At 32.3% G+C, this 24,000-nt stretch overlaps 1 long non-coding RNA gene across 1 annotated transcript in view; it reads right to left on the minus strand.

Annotated features, from left to right (window-relative positions):
- Nucleotides 1-3,009: 3,009 nt before the first annotated feature.
- Nucleotides 3,010-24,000, minus strand: part of LOC136031364 (uncharacterized) — a 29,493-nt gene continuing 8,502 nt past the window's right edge. The window contains exons 2-3 of the long non-coding RNA XR_010618498.1: nt 12,620-13,191; nt 3,010-3,881 (exon numbers count right to left, since the gene is read on the minus strand). This is a non-coding gene — a long non-coding RNA (uncharacterized LOC136031364). The remainder of the gene's footprint in view (nt 3,882-12,619; nt 13,192-24,000) is intronic.

The raw sequence follows: 24,000 nt of genomic DNA on the forward strand, positions 1-24,000 counted from the left end.
CTATGCCAACCGATTACTTAAAATTTGTCTATAACAAATGGTCCTTGAGCCTGTTAGATGGTTGGGGGGTGGGTTGGTAGTCCCACTCTTATCTGTAATTCTTAATTATCCTTATAGTATCATTTTCTTTCTCTGCTATTTTGATGCACAGACAAATAAAAACACATTAAACGTGCTGCCCTAAAAACTTCACAAATCTACAATACCTTTTGCAACAAGAGAAATGCCATTGGGACCCTAATTAATTTTTTATTAATTTATGAATGTCTCTGATTTATTCCAATTTTATAAAAAAAGCGGACCCAATTTCAAGAATGTAGTTCAAATTAACAATTACCAGTTATTCCTACAAATATTGATACGCTGATACATTTTATTCTAAAAAAAAATAGAACTAAATAAATAAAATTAAACTACCGAAATAGGCAAATAAGTAAAGTTCGCAAAAAGAATGTTCCTCTGGTATTTATTTGAGCCTAATTACAAGGTTGAGATTTTTTGAGTTGTAATTACAAATTACAACCATAATTAAAATAGCGCTGTTACGTGAGGCTGTAACAGGCAAGAAACATAGACGAATTGGGCTGTTACAACCGTGAAATGGAACATGCAACATGAACATGAACATAGGGATTGTAACAGCCAACAGTCAAGTCAACAGTCAAAATGGGATATATATATATATATATATATATATATATATATATATATATATATATATATATACACACACATATATATATATATATATATATATATATATATATATATATATATATATATATATATATATATATATATATATATATATATATATATATATATATATAGAGAGAGAGAGAGAGAGAGAGAGAGAAAAAGAACATCTTCCCAGTTCTTTTTTGGCATAGAAAATGGTAATTTTAGCAAAACAAGGCGACATGAGCAAAGATAGCCTCTTCGTGATACCCTTGTTAGCTAAACAGACAATACTCGCTTCAAATAAGTGAGGGGGACCTGGGAGGTAGCTAAAACTACCAAAATATGAGAGAATCTGCCCCTTCCTCAACCTTGGGTCTTTTTGCTAAATCTTAATGCTCTATAAAACTACCACGGTCCTTGTGTTTGAGCAGTCTCTCATAAAGAATTTACAAAAAGTTAAGCCCCCCTATGCAAAATAATTTGTGCTAGTTTTAAGTTTTAATGTTGGGGATTTAAAGATTTTCTTTATTTAACATAAATCGAAATAAAACCGCCTATTTAATATATTTTTCAACAAACTAATAAGATCAACCGAAAAAAAACCACACACACACAAAAAAAAGCTGTGGCAAGTGTTGTTCTTATAAATTGACATAATACTAAAAGGTTGGCAATGGTCTGATATTTGGCTAGATATTAACCATACCCCGATCGAGAGTGTGGGAGGGACAGGAAACTTGAAAGGGTTCTAGAAATTATACAGCTAAAAATTGTTGATGAATTATGGACAGTGTTCAGTTCAGGAGGGGATGGGGCTTTACTGATACGATACTGGCTTTATTGGTGACAAGAATAAAAACATTAACTTTCAGTAAGACAAAAAAGTGCTGATACCTACACAAAATCTTTGCCAGTCCATCTTTAGGGAAGATTGTAGGCTTAAAAATATTGAAAAAAGGACAATACAAAACTGTCAAATCAGAAAAGCTAAAAATGAAAGCCATGGAGAACAGAATAAATAAACATCGAATCGACCAATTAGACACATTGATAGTAGTAATGCTCCTTGTTTTGTCATTAATAGAAGTTAGGATTAAAAAAATTATATATTTATCTCGTCAGCCTTTCAACTTTTCGTTTGCTAGCATATGCATCTAATTTATTTGAGCCATTTTAGCGATTAGAAAATAAAACAAGTTATTAGTGTTGAAAACTTTAGCGTAAAGAAAAGGTATCAAGGTGGCGGGCAACCCCTTCATATGTGGTATAATTTCTGTTCGTTTTCAGTTTTAATGTTGCTCGTTGAAATGATGAATCTACAAAATGAACAAGGATATTAGAAAGGTTAGTAAAAGAACAAAGAGGAGGTACATGTTTCATCTCCCCTTAGGTTTTAAGCCCCCCCCCCCCAAAAAAAAAAAAATTAATGTAAGAATATTAAAAAGTATGATAAAAAACAAAACTAGTGTAAGCCAAAACTGATGATTTATCCTGCAACCCCTATCAGAGGAGGGGAAAAACCATCTCGGCTGATTCCAGAGAAATCCTATTATGATAAAACAAGGGTATACATATCGTTCTCTTCAATGAGAATTAAGACACTGTAATTAGAATTGGAACTAAAAACAATTAATTAAGTCATTAAAATAACTAATAGTCATTAATTATCACTATTTTAAACATTAAATCCAGTTATATTATTGTTGAATTGCGTCAAAAATTGTATTACAAAACTAAATACTTGGTTATGATCACTGGATCTCTGATAGATCTCGTTAAAGAATAAAATCTAATTTTTTTTACAAATGTTGTGAGTTTTTAGCTCCCAATATACAGGCAGGATTAAATAGACTAGAACAGGGTATTTTTTAAGACGTTTATATTAGGATAGAGTGTCTCTTTCCATTTTACTGCATAGAACCATGAGGAAGTTTGCAAGAATCCCCCCCCCCCCTCTGGTAAGTGATTCTCATAAATATATTTGACTCAAAACGTCAGTGTTGTTTTTGGGAGGAAGGTTCTTTAGATTAACCAGATACAAAGACCAATGAGGGGAGGGCCACTGATCTAGGTATATCCTGATCAAAGCACATTTAAAGTATTACAGTTTAACCTAGACGAACCTAATTATTTTGACCTTGTTTGTTTATGATTAGGCCTATAGCTTACTATACTGTATAAGTGTTAAGCAATGATTAAGTATCATTTTTTTGATGGAATAAAATAAATAAAATAATATGAATGATAACAAAATAATATAGAAAATAATATAAATAATATTTATAACATTATATATATATATATATATATATATAAATTAATGATATAAATTAATATAAAATGTTAGTAATGTTAATAATTAATAATGAAATAATTCAAGATAAATGAACAAAAAAATTACCTCAGGCGATAGTTTGCTGAGCTTGATTGTTGGCTTCATAATTCCAATATCCTTAGTCTTTTGGCATTTTAATCCAAAAATCATTTTTTTTACACTCTTCACACTAGTTTTTTCATCCTCTGCAATTTTCACAACTCTATCACCATCAACAACTACTTTGCCTGATTTCTCTATCAGGATTTCTTCAACCAAAATAGAACACCACTAACACCATCTACATTATTTTCGTGAGGTTTATCCTTTGTCCTTTTGAAGTTTATTTTTTGATTTTTATTTTTTGTATTTTTTTAGGCCCTTTATCAGGTGTTTTTTTGGTCATTTAAAATTGGGATTTGATCACTAGCACTGTACACAACAGGTTTTTGAACTTCTTAAACTTAGTTTTCCTCATTCGCGTTACGAGTCAAAGATATTTTAGAACTACATTCAACTGAAGGAGGCTAGGGGAGCACCAGTTCAAAAGAAGGCTCATTCACTGTTGTCAAAGATTGTGTCTGAGGTACATGACCATCCATTTAATTGACATTTACCTTCTGACATATGGCATCTTACATTTTCACATTGTTTTGTACAACCGGCACTGGTGAGCCAACAATACTTGGATTCACAATTGAAAGATATTTGTTTGAAATCTGCTCATGTATTTGTGCTGGGAGCGTTGACTCTGAGATCGATGAATGGCAGTTTTTGACATCGGACTTTTCCGTGAAGTCCCTACACTCAAAGTAACAGAGGCCGAATATTGTGGCGAAGGCCCTGGAGACTGCACTGGGGCATAAGCGCTCACTTGCTTGATTATCTAGAAGTTCAAGTTAAATAATTCAAAACAAAAATAAAGAAACAAAAGAAAAAATAACTTAACAAAGAAAATACTAATTAGCTTCATTGGACGTTGCACTTTGATCTAGAATGATGTTCCTCAGAAGTTATCCCAAAAAGTTTTTCTGTTAGCTCTTTCAAAAGAAGGTTCATTAGTAGACTAAAACCTTGATAAAGGACTAGTGACAAATATCTGACAATACCTTGGACCGCAAATCTAAGAATAAAAAAATCATATACTATCCATACTAAAATAAAAAAAGGAGTTATATAACACTATTAAAAGAGGAGCTGTGCAAAATATTTTTGCTGATTTATGAACTGGATAATTTTGCTCATATTATTACCCTTGGATAGACAGACTTAATTTTGCTGATATGAGTATCTTAAGAATAAATTGTACAAAATATCTAGGAGTTTTAATTGATGAATGTCTTAGTTTTAGAGAGCATATAGATTATATTAGTCTTAAATTCGCTTTCTTAAATTAGTCTAGGTTCGCTTAGTTGAAGTACATTTTCCCAAGATATATTTTTAAACACTGTATTATTCCTTAATTCACCCTTATCTGCTGTATTTTTGTACCGTTTGGGGTAGTACATTTCCTTCTCATCTCCATCATATTCGAGTTTGGCAGAATGAAGCGCTTCGAGTATTATGCGGTGTTGGTTTTAAAGACTCGGTACGAAAGAGGTATATAGATTGTAAAATCTTGCCTTTAACAGGACTTATTACTTTTTATCAAAGCATGTTTATATATAAATATTTTCAAAATTGTTTACCAATATGTTTTAAAAGTACGTTTGAATTAAGAAGTGATATTCATACACATTTTACGAGGAAGTCCAATACAATTCGTCGTTCGCTTCCTATTACCTGTAGATCTCAATTTTCTATTCGGCATCTAGGACCCCATGCATGAAATTGTTTGCCTATGACTTTAATAAACATTGATAATTTTCGTTAATTTCGGTGGGAATTAAAGCTATGTTGCCTTAATATTTATGGTTTTGATAGTTGAGTGGACCTCAAGTGGAGCCAGGATGTTTGTTTAGTTTTAGGCGATACTGCTCAAGTGGTTTTAGGTTCTTTTTGTTTTGGCTTTTTGAGCTGTAATCCTGTATCAATCGAAATGCAGAAAAATTAAATATTTATTTTTTCTTTTCCTGTTTTTTTCTTTTTTTTCTTTTCCTGTTCTTTTCTTTTTTTCTGTTCCTTTTCTTTTCTTTAATTTTTTTATTTTCCTATCCTTTTTCGTATTATTTTTATTTGTATGTGTATTGGGGTTGTAAGCCCAATAAGCTCTGCTTCAGGGCATTTGCTTGTTTTGTTTTGTTTATTGATTTTAATAAACCCGTCTTTCTCTCAACCACAATCAGCATATCAGAGAACAATGCTGCAGCGATTTCAAGTCCCTAACTATAAAACGCAAAGTTACGTATTTTGTATATAATCATGGAGGCATTTGTATGTTTGTTTGTTGGTGCTGTTGTTGTTTTGTTTTTTTGCCCTCTCAAATTTAACAATATCAACCAATGACCCTGAAATAACAAGAGAAGGCTCATCCAAACCGAGACTTTACGTTCTAGTACATTTTACAAGTAGAAAAAAGGTTGTTTCTAAGCAAAGTGACAATTCCTGTCATTTGTGCTGCGAATCTGTTTTAAACGCCACAACGCTGTATGTTGCAGTAGAACCAACAGAGCTTATTGAAAACGTACACGCAAAAACACGGCGAAATTTACGATAATAGTTAGTTAACATATTTTAATTACATATATTAATAAAGTTTTTAATTGTTCTAAAAAGTAGAATTGTGGCAAAGAGTCAAACTTTAGAGTAAAGAGCGAGAGGTTGCGGAGGGGACAACCCATTTCATATAAGAAGTAATTTCTGTTCGTTTTAAGTTTTAATGTCGCTCCTTACTTTCAGTTAAAAAAACTAGTTTTTTTGTTTAATTTCTGAACAATGAAATTTGCATACTAATTATTATTATTTTTTTCTTTGACTAAATGGCTTTCTCTTAGTTTTGATCAGACGATTTTGAGAAATAAAGGGTGAGGAAGGAGGCCTAGTTAACCTCCTATTTTTCGGTTACTTAAAAAGGCAACTAGAACTTTTAATTTTTAACAAACGTTTTTATTAGTAAAAATATACGTAACTTAAGAATTAACTTACACAACAAACTTTTATGTTCTTATATCTTTATTGTGTATATGAGGGGGGTTGTCTCCTCGTTAATATCTCGCTCTTTACCCTAAATCTTAAGTTTTGTCCCAATTCTTTAAGAATGATTCCTGAATCAGAAAGGCTGTAGAATAAATAGTTGAAATTACTAAAAATACTTTAGCATAAAGAGCGAGGTATTTATCTCCTCCTAAATACATCGCTCTTTAAGCTAAAGTATTTTTAGAACCCCTCATATGCGTAATAATCTCTGTTCGTTTTAAGTTTTAACGCTTACTTTAGTTTTACCTTACTTTCAACTGAAAAAACTTTCTCGTGATTATTTTTTCATTGTTTTTTTAGTAATGTTAGAAAATCCCGTGCCCTTTTCATTGAATTTCTCTTCCCCCAAGAGATTTTCCTCCAAGGAAAGATCCTCCCACATATCCCTCTCTCCTCAACCCCACCCCAAACCAAAAAAATCCCCCTGAAGATGTCTGTACACTTCCCAATAACCATTTCTGTATGTAAACACTGGTCAAAGTTTGTAACTTGCAACCCCTCCCCCAGGGACTGTGGGGGATTAATTCATCCCCAAAGACATAGTTATTATGGTTTTTGACTATGCAGAACAAAATGGCTATCTCAAAATTTTGATCCATTGACTTTGGAAAAAAAATGAGCGTGGTAGGGGGCCTAGATGCCCTCCAATTTTTTTGGTCACTTAAAAAGGACACTAGAACTTTTCATTTCCGTTAGAACGAGCCCTCTTGCGAAATTCTAGGACCAATTGGTCGATACGATGACCCCTGAAAAAAAAAAAAGCACTCATGATGTGTCTTCTGGCAAAAAAATATGAAATTCCACATTTTTGTAGATAGGAGCTTGAAATTATAGCTGTAGGGTTCTCTTATACTCTAAATGCGATGGTGTGATTTTCGTTAAGATTCTGTGACTTTTAGGGGGTGTTTTCCCCTGTTTTCCAAAATAAGGCAAATTTTCTCAGGCTCGTAACTTTTGATGACAAAAACTAAATTTGATGAAACTTATATATTTAAATCAGCATGAAAATTCGATTCTTTCGATGTATCTTTTTAGCAACAAAATTGAGCCGGGTCGCTTCTTACTACAGTTCATTACCACTCACTGTTTGATAGCAATATGCCATTCACTTGTAGTATTCGGTATAGAACATTTTTCTAGACAGCTCAAATCCTATCCTCAAAAAATCTTCATATATATGGGTGTTGTTTTGTCCTTGTAAGTAAAAACATGTTATTAATAACGCCCATATTCCGTTAGTTTTGTCTGATATTTACAATTTCATATTAAAAACGCATCGGCATATCGTTGCTTATTAATGGACATTGTACTGATTTCAAGGTCGTTGGATTGATGCTTGCGAAAAAGGCTTTTATATTTATCATTCGGATTTTTCTGCTCTGTAGTTTCTTTTTTCAGATGATAATGTCTATTAAACCTCTTTAAAAAATAAAAAATAAATTTGCCCTCCCAAATATAATCTTATCAACCAATGGCCCTGAAATAACAAGAGAAGGCTCATCCAAACCGAGACTTTCCGTCTTAGTACATTTTAGAAGTAGAAAAAAGGTTGTTTCTAAGCAAAGTGACGGTTCCAGTCATTTGTGCTGCGAATCTGTTTCAGGCGCCACAACGCTGTATGTTGCGGTAGAACCAACAGAGCTTATTGAAAACGTACACGCAAAAACACCACGAAATTTACGATAGTAGTTAGTTAAGATATTTTTTAAAGAAATAAAAAAGGGGGGAAATAAAATAAAAGAAAATGATAGAAACTAGGGTAATTTCAATAATTTTTCATAAATAATAATAATAAAAAAAAATAATTTTCAACATAAAATCAATGACAAGAAAAAAAAAAGCCAAACAAAAAAACAACAGAGAAGCCAGAAAAACCAGAAAAAACAAAACACGAAGCTGAAAGTGCAAAACAGAAGAAACAGAAATGAGACTGTGATCAAAAATTTAATTAAGAGCTTCCATTGAAGACGTTTTTAGTTGGCATAATTCTTATATGTTTAGCATGGTAATGTTATCTGTCTCAATGTTTATAATCATATTTTTATTCAATAGCCTCTGAAATCCTTTAAAAATTAACTTTACAGAAAATAAAACAACATTTATGAAAATTATACTCATTCTGATATAGCAATTTTTGATATTGCAATTTTGTACAATTAAATAGTAGCCTCAGATTCGTAGCTTATAAGCCTTTTAACGTTTGCAATGAAACAAATTAAAAACATCTGCAAAATACGTACTTAGTAAGTTTTGATTTATAGGGGTCTAACCATAATTCTGTAGGCTATGTTGGTTGACTTTCAATCTTTTTATTACTTCCTTGAACATACCTGTATAATCACAAGTCAAAATATTAACATCATATTTGTATAAAAAAAAGTTTAAGACTGAAAGGGGCGGTACCTGAAGGTGGAATAGAACAAAGAGCCACAATACAGCCCTATATTAAAATCAAATACCTTAATATCTTCAATATCGAACTGAAAGTTTTCTATAAAACTCTGCGAGGGCCTTTTAGGTATATAATTTGAAGTTTCAGGGATTTCTTTAGAAGTTTAATTTTATTCCAAAGTAAGCTGCAAAATCTACATCACAGTAATATAGTCAAAAATTCTTTAGGTAAAACTTAAAATTAAATATCCGGCAAAAGATTCTCCAGAAAAACTGTCATACCAGACATGGGCTGTACAACCTTAATAGCAACACGAGCGACGCAATTAAAAGGTTGGATTTCCCATCACACGGTTGTAATGCCGGTGTCAGAGCTGTTACGATTGTAACGCTGTATAATTGGTTAAACGTTCAAAAGTAGGCGGGGCCAACAGCATATAAATACTGCTATTCATTACTTGGTTTTATCAGTTGCAAAATAACTGTCAAACTGTAAACGTGTTTTAATTTGTGAGACATTAAAAGTCTTATATTTAAAAGATCAACAAGCTATTAGCTACAGAAATATCAAATCCTGTGTGGGTCTTAAGAAAATGGGAGCTCAACATAACCAGGCTAGTGCTAGTGCGGTTAGTGGACCATTGATAACTCTAGAAAAGGCTAAATTAAAATTGAAGAATATCCTAGTGAAACTCCTCAAACTAAGCAACGATCAAGCAGAAGGTGCCTCTAAAAATGTGTCAAGACTTGTTCAAGCTTTAATTGATCAAAAAATTCAACCTGACGAATTTACACAAAGAATCCAAAAGGAACTAAATTTGTCAGAGAATCGGAGCTTATACCCCTTCCTTCAGAAAACACTTCCATACTTTCGGTATTCTTTGGCTACAGGTGAGATAAAAATTGATGGACTTGTTCCGCCATCTCTAAATTCAGCACCGGCTCTACCACCAGTTGTCCCAGCTAGTCCCATGTCCCCACTTGGCTCCGAAACGGTCGCAAATGCTCCAATGATCAGAGCCATTCAGCCTAACCAATTTCAAAGCCCCCAAACTCAAATAACTGTCCAAGCTCCTGTTGCTACCCAACATACAATTGGTGCACCACCTGAACTGCCTAGAACCCCAAATATACAAAACAGAATAGTCATCCCGAAAGAAAAGGTACCCTATAGGAATTTGGAAACTCCTAATCAGCTCAAAACAGTTAATAAAGGAATAGAAAGCCCTGTGTCCATGTGTAGTTTTGTCCAAAAGAGTATCATATCCAAAGAAAACAAATTCAGCTCGTCTCTTAATTCCTCGACTGTCATTAGTGGTGATGATGATATCAATGACGTGGCAACGATGGGTGGGGTCAATTTAGCAGAAGAATCTCAAAGACTCCTAGGTCCCACTAAATTAGTTGGAACTCAAATCCGATCAGTTAAAAACGAAGTATTTTTTCCTCCAACGCCATTACAAGGAAAAGTGCGGAAAGTCTTATCTCGATATCCTGGTATAGAAGAGATATCCCCAGATTTCATTACCCTGCTTAGTCACGCTGCTCAAGAACGACTAAAAAATATATTGGAACGCCTATCGGTTGTCACGGAACATAAAATGGAATTTATTAAGAACAAAGAAGATTATTATGTTGGTCACGATGTTAGAGCTCAAATTAAATTTCTCGAAGACTTAGAGAAAGCAAAAAGAAAAAAAAAGGAAGAAAACGAAAGGGAAACATTACTAAAGGCTGCCAAATCCAGATCTAGGACTGAAGACCCTGAACAGCAAGCAAAGCTAAGAGCCAAAGTTAAAGAGATGCAAAGGGTGGAGATGGAAGAGATGTGTCAAGCGGAAGCCAATCGTACAGCGTTACAAGCAATCGGCTCGAGAAAGAAGCCAAAATTGGAAACAGTAGCAACCAGAGTCGCTCAGATGCCTTATTCTCCAAGACTTAAGAGACCGACTGTTCGCGAAATGCTATTTATATTAGAGGAAGATAAAGAAACTTGTAGGTCATCATTGTTGTATAAAGCCTTTGTCAATTATAGAGAATAGAATTGAACGCAGTATTAGAAATTGTATGCTATGTTGGCCTAAATTCTTTTCAACATCAAAGAAATTTACAGGATTGCAGGTTTGGAAAATTCTTGTTTGCTACACATCCAAATTTTTATTTCTTAAGCAAGCTTTTTATTCTTTGTTGAAGGTGAGATTTAAAAAAAAAAAAAAAAAAAAAAAAAAAAAAAAAAAAAAAAAAAAAAAAAATGCCCCTTAAAGATACGAGAGTATGCCTAGTGGACGCGTCCTCGTTCGCAAGGGGCGGACTAATGGTCTCCACGGGACACTCAAAGAGAAAAAAAAGGCAAAAACTACAAAAAAAACTAAAAACTAATAAAAAAAATAAAAAAGCTAAAAAACTAAAAAAACTAAAAAAAGGCAAAAACTACAAAAAAAACTAAAAACTAATAAAAAAGCTAAAAAACTAAAAAAACTAAAAAAAAGGCAAAAACTACAAAAAAACTAAAAACTAATAAAAAAAATAAAAAAGCTAAAAAACTAAAAAAAACTAAAAAAACTAAAAAAAGGTAAAAAACTAAAAAAACTAAAAACAAAAAAAAACTAAAAAAGGTAAAAACTAAAAGAACTAAAAAAGAAAAAAATAAATGACGACACTCAAAGAGAAAGCGACCAGGACAAAAGGAATGTTCGATTAGCAATCAACAAAGCACCGGGACACAGGGAGTATAAATGACGACCCGGGGGAAACAGGGGGATATAAATGACGACCGGGACAAAAAAACTAAAAAGAAAAAAAAACTAAAAACTAATAAAAAAACTAAAAAATCTAAAAATCTAAATAAGCTAAAAAAGAAAAAAAAAGGAAAAAAATACAAATGACGACCGGGACACAGGGAATATAAATGACGACCGGGACACAGGGACACAACTACAACGGGGACACCGGGGGAAACAGGGGGATATAAATGACGACCGGGACAAAAAAACTAAAAAGAAAAAAAAACTAAAAACTAATAAAAAAACTAAAAAATCTAAAAATCTAAATAAGCTAAAAAAGAAAAAAAAAGGAAAAAAATACAAATGACGACCGGGACACAGGGAATATAAATGACGACCGGGACACAGGGACACAACTACAACGGGGACACCGGGGGAAACAGGGGGATGTAAATGACGACCGGGACACCGGGACAGGGAATGGTCGATTAGCAATCACCATCAACAAAGCTCAAGGGCAATCATTAGAATCATGAGGTATAGATCTGAATACAGATTGTTTTCCCATGGACCATTATATGTTGCATGTTCAAGAGTCGGTAAACCTGACAATCTATTTATATGCAAAGACAATGGGACAGCAAAGAATGTTGTATATTCGCAAGTTTTACGTAGTTAAAACCATATATATATATATCTATCTATATTCACAGGTGGGACATAGGGACACAACTACAATGGCGCGTAACTATTATGGCGCGTAACGACTTACGCGCGCGGGGGGGCTTGGGGGGGGCGCGAAGCGCCCCCACCAACTAGGTGTTGGGGTGGCGCGAAGCGCCACCCCAACAGCTAGTATATATATATATAAATCCATTATTAATAAAAATAATAATTAATCCTGATTTTAAGAATCAAATTAAGATTAATAATTGATAATATACATACATATATATATATATATATATATATATATATATATATATATATATATATATATATATATATATATATATATATATATATATATATATATATATATATATATATATATATATATAAATCCATTATTAATAAAAATAATAATTAATACTGATTTTAAGAATCAAATTAAGATTAATAATTGATAATATCAATGTTATTGTATATATATATATATATATATATATATATATATATATATATATATATATATATATATATATATATATATATATATATATATATATATATATATATATATATATATATATATATATATATGATATAAATAAACAATATTATAATAAATTAATACAAAAGGTTAAGAAAAAGTGATAAAATAATTAAAGATAAAAAAAAAGTAAAAACTACTCATAAAAACCAAAAAAATTACCTCAGGCGATAGTTTACTGAGCTTGATTGTTGGCTTCATTATTCAGTATCCTTAGAGCCTTTTGGCAGTTTAATCCAATTATCAGTTTTACACTCTTTACACTAGATTTATCCTTCTCTACAATTTCCACAACTCTATCACCATCAACAACTACTTTGCCAGATTTCAATCTAAATAGAACCACCACTAACACCATCTACTTGCATCATCTACATGATTTTTGTGAGGTTTATCCTTTGTCCTGTTTAAGTTTTTTTTTTTACCTTTTTCTTGAGGCGCTTTATCAAGTGTTTCTGCGTCATTTAAAATTGAGATTTGCTCACTACTTGGCATTTTCACAGTGTTTTGTACAACCTCCACTGGTGAGCCAACACTACTTGGATTCACAATTGGAGAATATTTGTGTGAAATCTGGTCATGTATTTGTGCTGGGAGCGTTGAGTCTGAGATGGGTGAATTTGTGACATCAGACTTTGTTGTGAAGTCCCTACACTCAAAGCAACAGAGGCAGGAGATAGTGGCGAAGGCCCTGGAGACTACATTGGGGCATAAAAGCTCACGTGCTGCATTATCTAAAAGTTCAAGATAAATAATTCAGAACAAAATAAAGAAAAGAATAACAACATATAATTAGCTACATTTGATGTTGCACTACGCGATTTTGGGGTGCCTCAGGTAATTGATAATGCTTCTGTAAGGCAATCTTTCTTCTTAAAGCGACAGTTTTAACAACTTTAAAAACTTTGCCAACAAAATGCTGCCTTTTCAATGAAAAACCAGCTTGTCATTTTCTATCCTCTTTAAACACTGGAAGAAATTCTGCATTTAAGCAGCATTAGATTTAGAACATACCTTTAACATAAAACAAAATATGTTATCATTCGGATTTTTCTGCTCTGTAGTTTCTTTTTTCAGATGATAATGTCTATTAAACCTCTTAAAAAAAAAAAAAATTTTTTTTGCCCTCCCAAATATAATCATATTAACCAATGGCGCTGAAATAACAAAAGAAGGCTCATCCAAAGCGAGACTTTACGTTCTAGTACATTTTAGAAGTAGAAAAAAGGTTGTTTCTAAGCAAAGTGACGCTTCCTGTCATTTGTGCTGCGAATCTGTTTCAAACGCCACAACGCTGTATGTTGCGGTAGAACCAACAGAGCTTATTGAAAACGTACAGGCAAAAACACCGCGAAATTTACAATAGTAGTTAGTTAAGATATTTTAGAAAAAATAAAAAAGGAGGGAAATAAAAGAAAAGAAAATGATAGAAACTAGGGTAATTTCAATAATTTTTCATAAATATATGTGTAGTTTATTTACATTAAGATTCCCCCATATTCGCATAAAGATTTTTGTAAGTTACAGAATTTTCAAGTTTCGAAACGGATTTGCTCATTATCATCTCTAGAAAAAAAAACCCAACAATGTTGAAAACTCCTTCACGTGTTTTCTTTTAACTTTCTCTTGCATCGCTGAAGAAGGAAGTTGGTGACCTAACAGAAAATTCGTTTAATATTTTAGTTGGCAAAAAATAAATCCTTCTTAATCTTTAGTTTTTTTTATTATTTTCAAAGAAGAACGGAAAGATAGAGACAAATAACAATTTTTTATTTATTTAATTCATGCAAAGAATTGGTATTCAAATCTATCTGTAAAATAATATATCAGTTCAAAATTTATTAGCTGTGGTGAAAAATGAATTAGTTTCATTTAGTTTTCATTTTGAAGCAAATATACTACATGTTTTAATATTAAGACAATTTAGATCACGGTCCAAAGACGATCCAAAGTGCAGATGCAAGAGCGCCATCTATTTCAGAACAAAGATTGTCAAGATTTGAAGCACAGAAAAACCTTATGGTGTCTTTCTTGCAATTGGTAGCAATATGCCGTTCACTTGTAGTATTCGGGTTAGAGCATAGACAAGGGTATGTCCCAAGGTCATATGCATGGCTCTAGAAAATACTAAAATATTAATCATGTCACATGTCCCCTGTTGGCTTCCACGCAGTTTATTTTTATTCGAGTTGTATCGTTCACATTTCCGTTCGAAAAATATTTCCTTTCAATTCTCCTTCACGTGTTTTCTTTTAACTTTCTCTTGCATCGCTGAAGAAGGAAGGTGGTGACCTAACAGAAAATTCGTCTAATATTTTAGTTGGCAAAAAATAAATCATTCTTAATCTTTAGTTTTTTTAATTATTTTCTAAGAGGAACTGAAAAATGGAGACAAATAACAATTTTTTTATTTAATTCATGAAAAGAATTGGTATTCAAATCTATCTGTAAAATAATATATCAGTTCAAAATTTATTAGCTGTGGTGAAAAATGAATTAGTTTCATTTAGTTTTCATTTTGAAGCAAATATGCTACATGTTTTAATATTAAGACAATTTAGATCACGGTCCAAAGACGATCCAAAGTGCGGATGCAAGAGCGCCATCTATTTCAGAACAAAGATTGTCAAGATTTGAAGCACAGAAAAACCTTATGGTGTCTTTCTTGCAATTGATAGCAATATGCTGTTCACTTGTAGTATTCGGTTTAGAGCATTTTTCTAGAAAGCTCAAATCCTATTTCTAAAATGTCCTCGTATATGGGTGCTGTTTTGCCCTTGTATGTACAAACATGTTATCAATAACGCCCATATTCCTTTAGTTTTGTCGGACATTTACAATTTCATATTAAAAACGTATAGGCATACCGTTGCTCATTAATGGACATTGTGCAGGTTTCAAGCTCGTTGGATTGATGCTTGCGAAAAGGCTTTTATGTTTATCATTCGGATTTTTCTGAAGTTTTTTTTTCAGATTAAATTTTAAAAAAACAAGTTTTTTTAAATGAAAGTAAGGAGCAACATTAAAACTTAAAACGGACAGAAGTTACTCCGTATATGAAAGGGGCTTTTCCTTCACAACGCCTCACTCTTTAGAATAAAGTTTGACTCTTTTTTTAACTCTATTTTTAAAACAGTAAGAAACTTTAGCGTAAAGAGCGGGGTGTTGAGGAGGAAAAAGCTTGTTTTTTTTTATTTAATTTCTGGACGTTTTTGAATTAATCCATGTTTTGGTCTGAGCTCTCCGTACATAAATAATTAAAACAAAATTTGCATATTAATTAATTACAATTAATCGGAAGATTTTGAGAAAAAAGAGCGAGGGAGGAGGCCTAGTTGCCGTCCAATTTTTTGATTACTTAATGGCAACTAGAAGTTTTAATTTTTTTACAAACGTTTTCATTGGTAAAAAATACACGTAACTTACGAATTAATTTAAGTAACGAACTTCTATATTCGTATGTTTTTATTGAGTATATGAGGGGGTTCAACCCTAGTCGATACCTCGCTCTTTACACTAAAGCTTAAATTTTGTCCCAATTCCTTAAGAATGACCTCTGAATCACAAAGGCCATAGAATAAATAGTTAAATTACTAAAAATACTTTAGCGTAAAGAGTGAGGTATAACGAGGAGGTAAACCCCTCATAGGCGTAATAATTTTTGTTTGTTTAAGTTTTAATAGTGCTCCTTACTTTCAGAAGAAAAAAAACTATTCATATCTATTTTTTCATTGTTTTTTCAAATAATGCTAGAACATCCTGCGCCCCCTTCATTTAAATTCTCTTCCCCCATGAGAAGTTTCTCCATGGAAATATCCTACAACGTAACCCCCCATTAACTCTCCCCCTAAACCAAAAAAATCCCCCTGACAACGTCTGTACACTTCCCAGTAACCATTACTATAAGCAAACACAGGTCAAAGTTTGTTACTTGCAGCCCCTCCCACGGGGACTGCGAGGGAGTAAGTCGTCCCTAAAGACATAGTTATTAGGTTTTTCGACACTGGTGAATAAAACGACTATCTCAGACTTATGATCCGGTGACTAGACAGACTAGACAAAATAGACTAGAATAGAGTAGATAGACTAGACTGGAAAGACTAGACAGACTGAACAGACCAGGAACGACGGACAAGACTAGACAGACTAAACAGATAGATGGACTAGACAGACATACAGGACAGACCAGACAGATTATCAAACTTTCCTGCAAAATTGAGTCTCTGTATCCTTTTTGATGGTTATGGCAAGGCATTTGTTCAAACAAAAACAACAAAAAACATGTTTTCAACAATAACTGTGTCGAGGTTTGTGGCTTTCGTGCTTGTAGGGGAAAGTAGCTCAATTCTCATTTGTGATATTTTCTCCTGTTCCCGGTTTGTCTAGACTAATTTCTATACATTAAAGGTTTCAGTCTTTTATTTCCAGAAATTTCTGTTCGTTTTCAGCTGGGGAAATTAAATAAGAAATAAATAATTTTTCAGCTCTGAATAATTTTCACGCTAAAGTTTGACTCTCTTAACTCTACATTTTAAAACAGTAAAAAACGATAGCGTAAAGAGCGGGGCGTTGAGGAGGAAAAAACCCTTTCATAGACAGAGTAATTTTTGTTCGCTTAAACTTTTAATGTCGCTCCTTACTTTCATTTAAAAAAACTTGTTTTTTTTTTGTTTAATTTCTGGACGTTTTTTAATTAATGCATTTTTTTATCTTGCCTCTCAACGCATAAATAATTAAAACAAAATTTGCATATTATTCTTTTTGGGGAAGGGGGCTAAATGGCTTTTTCATAGTTTTAATCGGAAGATTTTGAAAAAAAGGAGCGAGAGAAGAGGTCTAGCTGCCCTCCAATTTTTTGATTACTTAAAAAGGCAACTATAACTTTTAATTTCTTACGAACGTTTTCATAAGTAAAAAATATACGTAACTTACGAATTAACTTACGTAGCGAACTTCTATATTCGTATGTTTTTATTGCGTATATGAGGGGGCTCACCCCTTTTTGATACCTCGCTCTTTACACTAAAGCTCAAATGTTGTCCCAATTCCTTAAGAATGACCCCTGAATCACAAAGGCCGTAGAATAAATAGTTGAAATTGCTAAAAAATACTTTAGCGTAAAGAGCGAGTGAGGAGGTAAACCCCTCATATGCGTAATAACTTCTGTTCGTTAAAGTTTTAATGCTGCTCCTCACTTTCAGTAGGAATAAACTTTTCATATTCATTTTTTCATTGTTTTTTTTTAAATAATGCTAGAAAATCCTGCGCCCCCTCCATTGAAAGTCTCTTCCCCAATAAAACATCCCTCCTTTGAAAGATCCTCCCACGTAACCCCCCTTCAAATCTCCGCCCAAACCAAAAGAATCCCCCTGAAAACGTCTGTACACTTCCCAGTAACCATTACTATATGTAAACACAGGTCAAAGTTTGTAACTTGCAGCCCCCCTTCCACGGCAAATTCAGGGGAGTAAGTCTTCTCCAAATACATAGTTATTAGGTTATTCGACTATGGTGAATAAAATGGCTATCTCAGAATTTTTATCCGGTAACTTTGGAGAAAAAATGAGCGTGGGAGGGGGCCTAGGTGCCCTCCAATTTTTTTGGTCACTTAAAAAGGGCAAGTCGTCCCCAAAGACATAGTTATTAGGTTATTCGACTATGGTGAATAAAACGGCTATGTCAGAATTTTGATCCGGTAACTTTGGGGAAAAAATTAGCGTGGGAGGGGACCTAGGTGCCCTCCAATTTTTTTGGTCACTTAAAAAGGGCACTAGAACTTTTATTTCCGTTAGAATGAGCCCTTTTGCAACATTCTAGGACCACTGAGTCGATACGATCACCCCTGGGAAAAAAAACAACAACAAAACAAAAACAACAACAAAACAAAAACAAATAACACGCATCCGTGATTTGTCTTCTGGCAAAAAATGCTAAATTCAAGATTTTTGTAGATAGGGGCTTGAAACTTCTACAGTAAGGTTCTCTGATGGTGTGATTTTCGTTAAGATCGTATAACTTTTAGGGAGTATTCCCTCCTATTTTCTAAAATGATGCAAATCTTCTCAGGCTCGTAACTTTTGACGAGTAAGACTAATCTTGATGAAAATTATATATTTCAATTTTTTTGAGTTTTGGTTACTATTGAGTCGGGTCGATCCTTACTACAGTTTGTTACCACAAACTGTTTGATATGAGTGATAGCGGCATGAATCCGGTAACTCTTATTAGAGATTATTATACGTAAACTATAGACAAATTTTAAAGCTTATAACCCTTTTCCTGTCTGTCGGGGAGTCAAGTTATCCTCAAAGACATAGTTATTGAACTTTTGAACTATACTAAACAACATGGCCATCTCAAAATTTTGACAGGGGGCTAGTGCCCTACAAAAGGGGCAATGAGCCCTCTCCCGACATTCTAGGACCATTGGCTTCTAGTTCATTGACCCTATCTCCATAAAATAAACTGTATTATTTCTAAATCATTTAAATTAAATACTCTTTTCAAACGTTGTATTTTATTTTAAGAAAAATTCATCATAAAAATAATTGTTATAAAAAACAAATCCGGAATAGACCTCTCTTTAAAGTACAAGACAAATTAAAAGTGTTATATGCAAACAAATCTGAACATAAGGAAAAAATAAACTCATTCACATATAAAAACACGAGATTGAAACGTGTCACGTGTTGAAAAATCATCATGTGATGTCACGTGAAAAAGACACGTGGTGAAAACGTGCCGCTTTCTTTGGCAATAACACCGAAAGATTTTGACCGTTGGGAACATTTCCAAAAAGACAAATTGCATCATCACCCTGTCCATAAATAAAAGGTGTGTCTGAGAGAAGATCACAGGTGTCGCAGAATATAAACAAACATATGATTAAAATCAACTTATGGCTATGCAGCCAGAATAAATAGCTCAGTATAGAAAGGTTGAGTAATTTGATTGCTATGAAAAAATGATCAAACAATGAAAAAAAAACTCATAGAATTATTCAAATAATAGGTTAAAGTGAAAAAACGTAAATATAATGAATTACTGAATACTATATACATTTATAAGATAGTTTAACTATTTTACTTATATTGTAAACCAGATAAACTTTTAATTAAGACTGTTAACATGGCAACATTGTTGAAACTATGGCAGTGCCCTAAAAATTTCACAATAGCATATATATATATATATATATATATATATATATATATATATATATATATATATATATATATATATATATATAGAAAATCAATGTTTTCAGATATAGAAATCAGTGTTGCTGTTCTTATTATAAATTGCTGCTCTGGGATACTTTCGCTCGTATTTTGACTCCCCTCCTCGTATATTTGGGAGAAGGGGGCTTCGGCCTCAACTCACAACTCAACACAAGGCTGTTCCTTACAGCAAAATATTCCTTCAGACTTCGGCAACCCCTTCTAATAAATACCAGATTAGTATTTTGGACTAACCAGATTAGTTTTCCGGAAAGATTGTCTTAGGCTACTGCGCTAAAACATTAAATGAAAACATACATTGAAAAATAAACTCGAATAAACTAAATACAATTCGTAAAAAGAATGTTTCACAGGCATAAATTTGAACCAAATTGCCAGTTTAAACAGTACTAGTTTCTCTCCGTACTAGTTTCTCTAGTTTCAACAATCTAATTCAATAGCTGAATTTATTTCAAATTAATCAAACTACACTAGTAAGACATGATATTATGTAAAAATATATATATGTAAAAATGTTTTGTAATGAAAAAAAAATATTCGAAGCAGATGAATCAGGTCGTAAAATGTTGCGCAATAGATGTTCGTGGGCGGAGAAAATCGTCTCTATAAAATAGAAAAATAGAAAATCGTCCATAAAATAGAAAAATAGAAAATCGTCTCTATAAAATAGAAAAATAGAATATCGTTTCTATAAAATAGAAAAATAGAAAATCGTCTCTATAAAATAGAAAAATAGAAAATCGTCTCTATAAAATAGAAAAATAGAAAATCGTCTCTATAAAATAGAAAAATAGAAAATCGTCTCTATAAAATAGAAAAATAGAAAATCATCTCTATAAAATAGAAAAATAGAAAATCGTCTCTATAAAATAGAAAAATAGAAAATCGCCTCTATAAAATAGAAAAATAGAAAATCGTCTCTATAAAATAGAAAAACAGAAAATTGTCTCTATAAAATAGAAAAATAGAAAATCGTCTCTATAAAATAGAAAAATAGAAAATCGTCTCTATAAAATAGAACAATAGAAAATCGTCTCTATAAAATAGAAAAATAAAAAATTTTCTCTATAAAATAGAAAAATATAAAATCGTCTCTATAAAATAGAAAAATAGAAAATCGTCTCTATAAAATAGAAAAATAGAAAATCGTCTCTATAAAATAAAAAAATAGAAAATCGTCTCTATAAAATAGAAAAATAGAAAATCGTCTCTATAAAATAGAAAAATAGAAAATCGTCTCTATAAAATAAAAAAAAAGAAAATCGTCTCTATAAAATAGAAAAATAGAAAATCGTCTCTATACAATAGAAAAATAGAAAATCGTCTCTATAAAATAGAAAAATAGAAAATCGTCTCTATAACATAGAAAAATAGAAAATCGTCTCTATAAAAAAGAAAAATAGAAAATCGTCTCTATAAAATGTATATAGTCTTAAGTAAACCATTAACTACATTTACTTTTTTATTATTTTGCCCTATTGTCTGAATAATTCTATGCAATTTTTTCATTGTTTAATCATTTTTTCATAGCCATCAATGAGTTTATTATTTCCTTATATTCAAATTTGTTTTGCATACAAAACACTTAATTTGTTTTGTACTTTAAAGAGGTTCTAAAAAAATAGGACTAAATAAATAAAATAAACTGCCGAAATAGATAAATAAATACAATGCGCAAAAAGAATGTTCTCTGGTATTTATTTGAGCCTAATTGTCGGGTTGAACCATGCTGATTTTTTGGTTTCAGCCATATATTTTGATGGCTGAATATATATAGATTAAGAATATAGAATTGAATAGATTTTAATTACAACCATAATTAAAATAACGCTGTTACATGAGGCTCTTACAGTCAAGAAACACAGAAGAATTGGGCTGTACAACCGGAACACGGTTGTACACACCGGAAACGGAACATGCATGCAACATGAACATGAACACAGCGATTGTAAAATCCCAAGATCATACGTCATCGGTTCTCTCTGCATTGATTGGTGCAAATATGTAGGAGCTATGCGGTTTGTGTATATAAAGAAATGAATTCGTCAAAACCTTCTAGATGTGAAACTAACTTACACCAAGCAACAACACAAAGCTTTTGAATTTAAAGTTTTAATATTTCTTGAAACGATGCATAGGAAAGTCTTTGAAATGTCGGAAGCACGAAGCTGTACAAGTCAGAAGGAGCAAGATTTTTTGTATAAGAATATCTTAGCCATGTCGGAAAGAACTAGCTATACTGAAGAAAAGAAGTCACTAGCTCCAAGAAGAAATATGGGCTTATCAAGAACCTCTCTATTAGAAGGAAAAAACACAATTTTGATGAAAGGGAAGTATAAGTCAATGGCAAAAAGCATGTTAGCAAGGAAAACATTATACAGTGAAAAAAATGTGCAGAAGCAAACTAAAGAAAGGAAAATTCTTGGAGTGGCGAAGGAAAACAGGGCAAAGTTTTCGATTACAAAGGTATGCAAAGAAGTACTGACAAAAACGGAAATAACACGGATTGTAACGACGAAAGTTGAAAAGAGGAAAGACATGGAAATTGAGGATACAAAAAAAGTGGATTTATCGACCTTAAAGCGAGAAATGGAAGTAATAGACACTGAGATTCGCCATGCACAACATGATGTTGAAACGCTTGAGGTGGAATTACAGAAGTTTTTAGTTCAAAAAGAAATTGATCAACTTCAAAGAATTTTGGAGAGGTATTGATTACATAGTTTTGGAGATTCTATGCCATGGTGGCCTAAATTCTGGTCAACTTTAATTAAATTTACAGGATTACAGTTTCAAAAATTCTTGTTTTCTAGATAGCAAAATTTTGTATTCCTTAAGCTAGTTTTTAAATTCTGTGTATGCTTGTTTTTATGAATATGTTTGTCATTTTTAAAGATATTCTTTTTGCCTTACTTTGGATACATAGAGAAAAAGAATATCTTGCCCGATATATTTTTTGGCAAAGAAAATAGTAATTTTAGCAAAACCAGGCGACAATGAGTGAAGGTGGCCCCTTCATGAGACCCCTGTCGGCTGAGCAGATAATACTCACTTCAAAGTAAGTGAGGGGGACCTGGGAGCTAGCTAAAACTACCTGAATATAGAATTCAATAGTTCAAAAACAAAGTTTTGCATTTTAGATATAATAATCCTAATTACACTTCTAATGAAAAGCGAAATCACCAATGCAATAGCACAAACACACACCACACAACGAACATATAAAATATAAACCCTAATAAATAATATATAATAAATAATATATAAAATATAATAAATAGTGAATAAAAACAAAACAGAAGGAGAGAGGATGACTGTTTTCTTACTTTAGTAATTAATATAGATAAATACTTGAACGAAGCCTTAACCTACTCATCCAGGGTGAACAACTAGAAGGAGTAAGGGCAGAGAAGGACCTAGGAGTAGTAACTGATAATGAATTGAAATTTCATAGCCATATGCTGACACAGGTTGCTGATGCTAACATAGCCCTTGCGTTTATTTCATCTCAAGAAAACCTTTTAAGGTTTTATTAAATTCTACACTTTTAAGAGAAAAATAAGTCTCAGAACGGTGTAAAATGCGAGACAAAAATGTTCTCATTTTTTTTAAACGTGTCTTTTTTAAAACTTAGCCTCTTAGATTTTTTAAGGTCATGTCACGGGATCCAATAGAATATATTTAATACTAAAAAAATCGATTTCTTCGGTGAAACAAACAAAAATATTGTAAAAAATTAAGCCGGCGTTAGAAGTTTCAGAGTAATTTAGATCTTTCTCTAGGTATATCCTATGATTGATCCCCCATGAGTAAGGGAGGTGCGGAATTTCATCTCCTGAGTTTATTTTTTGAGCACTTGTACCTAAAAAAAGATGAAATAATCTGTAATTAATTTGTATATTGGATGTACTGTCCTTACTGTTGTTCGCACTTACTTGCATAGCTCTGTAACGAATCAGGATTTGACTTGATAAAAATTAAATTAAAAAACAAAAATAGTTTCTCCAACTGAAGATAAAGAGCAGCAATAAAACTTAAAACGACCAAATGTACTTCGTATATGAGGGGGAGGGGGCTGTCCCTACCTATATCCTTGATTTTTACGCAAAAGTCTCGATGTTTTCTAGAAATATCTCATTAAAATTCGAAGGTCCTTTTGCTTGAGCATTATTTCTTAAAGAATTTTGACGAAAAGTCAAACTCTAGCGTAAAATGCGAGAAAGAACGGAATAATCCATTCTGTATTCCTCATGTATGGAATAATTTCTAATCGTTTTTACTTTTAATCTTACCTCCTTACTT

Source organism: Artemia franciscana, chromosome 9, assembly GCF_032884065.1.
Source record: "Artemia franciscana chromosome 9, ASM3288406v1, whole genome shotgun sequence".
Lineage (NCBI taxonomy): Eukaryota > Metazoa > Arthropoda > Branchiopoda > Anostraca > Artemiidae > Artemia > Artemia franciscana.